Genomic DNA, 2,374 nt, shown 5'->3' on the forward strand with positions numbered 1-2,374 from the left:
CGGCGTGCAGCTGCGTGCGGCGTGCGTGTCGTTGGTTGTGTGTGTGTGTGTGTTGTGTGTGTGATGTGTGGTGTGTGTGTTGTGTTGTGTGTAGTTTATTGTGCGTGTCTTTCGTTGTCCGCATTCATGGCAACGCGCGATTGTTTGAATCATTCATTTTTCGATTATCTATCAACGCAATGTATTTTGTTTTTGATTAGTTTGATTCTATTCCAATGTCTGCTGGCCAATGATGAAAAGATGTAATCTCGAAAGTTGTCAATTAAATTAGTAAACACTTATTATGTCTAATACCTTGACTTGTTCCTATATATATTTATATAGTATATATATATATATAGTATATATACCACGTGAAAGATTTGCACCCACTCTTCATTAACCTTCACAAGCCGGGCGTATTTATATCGACTTTATATTTAATTGCGATTTTGAATATTAGTGACAGATATTAATTATAAATTTACTTCTCTTTATCCGTATGTCTGCCATTACACATAATAAAAATTTGCAAGAGAAAGAAAGAGAGAAGAAAAGATTGAGAAACAGCAATAGAAGGACGAGAGAGAGCCCGAGCGAAAGAGAGAAAATACTTATCACACTTGAACTGCATGCTACTGGAAGTTTTTGCTGTGTATTAGCTTCACCTTTCTCTCTCATGTGTGTGTGTGTGTGTGTGTGTGTGTGTGTGTGTGCGGTGCTGCGTGCGTTGCGTGCGTGCGTACGTGCGTGCGTGCGTGCGTGCGTGCGTACGTGCGTGCGTGCGTATGTGTGTGTGTGTGTGTGTGTGTGTGTGTGCGCGCGCGTGCGTGTGAGTGTGGATGCGTGTGCGTGTGCGTGTGAGTGTGTGTGTGCGTGTGCGTCGTGTGTGTGAGCGTGGGTGTAGATGCGTGTGCGTGTGCGTGTGCGTGTGCGTGTGCGTGCGTATGTGTGTAAATAATAACGAGATTGCAGTAACGATATTACATTAAGCGGCCCATACACGCTCAATATCATTGACAATTATATTGGTACAATATTATTGAAAAGGAATTCTGTTGGCCACCAACGGCATAATAATATTGTAAAATATGATCGTCATTTGTGCTCTGATGCTGAAGGTGAACAGACATGGATCCTAGCTAGCGTTGCCCTTGCGCTGGCTTTTGCACTTGGTATAGGCCCAAGTGACAGCGCAGAAAAAGGAAATGGGCCAAGAGATGGTTTATACATAGAACCAGATGAACATACAAGTAGATAATAGGTTCAATTGGCTCATTTGCTGATGGTTGGGGGGGGTTCCGGAACCCCTGGAACCCCCCCCCCTTGGATACGGGACTGGCATTGTAACTGTTTAGGTGCCAAAATCGTCTCAGATTGATCAGACGACCCTCGTAAAAAAATGCATGCACCAAGATAACGGCTAAGTGGCTACACGGTGAAATGTACACTTACCATATTTTTCAACATTTACAAAGTGTGTGTAAAATTAATATAGAAGGATAACTCTTTGCTGCCTGACTTCAGAATGAGATATTGCATGCGCAATATTGTGATTATGTATACCACCAACGACACAATAAAATTGCGCAACCTTCAATATATATCTATTGCATGGGCTTTGATTCTGTCAGAATATTGTGCAAGTCAAAATTTTCCTTCAATATTACCCATTAACGATCAATAATATTGTCAATTTTCATTATTGACAATATTATTGTCACTTATATTGATCGTGTATAATATACTTTAGATATCCGAAGCGACTTTGTAAGGTTAAAGCCGCACACGTTTGCTCATATTTGCTGTAATAAAAAGCAAGTTGGTTCATTTTCAGTGCTTAAATAGGGGAGAGTACGGCAAAATGGCCACCTTAAGCTTTCAATATTTTTTTTCCATCACGATGAACTGTTATGAACTCGAACAAATGTGTTTTGTAATCTTTGTTTATTAATAAATGTAATATGACTCTTGAAAAATAGAGCCAAAATTAACCATCAACTGTTAATAACGCTGAGAGGGTATATGACCCCCAGGGTACTGCCGGAACGTACCCTGGGTACGGTCCGGTATACCGGAACGTACCCTGGTACCAGAGCATATAAATCAACGTGATTTATATGCTCTGCTGGTACTATCTAATATGCCGGACCGTACCTTGCCTACTCCACTAACGAGTCTAGGGAGTCGCCTACGGTCCGGCATATTAGATAGTTGGCCTACCAGCAGAGCATATAAATCACGTTGATTCATATGCTCTGGTACCAGGGTACGTTCCGGTATACCGGACCGTACCCAGGGTACATTCCGGTAGTACCCTGGGGGATATACGGCCCAAGGATAGAGAACATGGGTCCCAATAAAACCAATGTGCCTAAACCTAACCCTAACCCTA

Source organism: Priapulus caudatus, unplaced genomic scaffold (genome assembly GCF_000485595.1).
Source record: "Priapulus caudatus unplaced genomic scaffold, Priapulus_caudatus-5.0.1 Scaffold330, whole genome shotgun sequence".
Classification (NCBI taxonomy): Eukaryota; Metazoa; Priapulida; class Priapulimorpha; order Priapulimorphida; family Priapulidae; genus Priapulus; species Priapulus caudatus.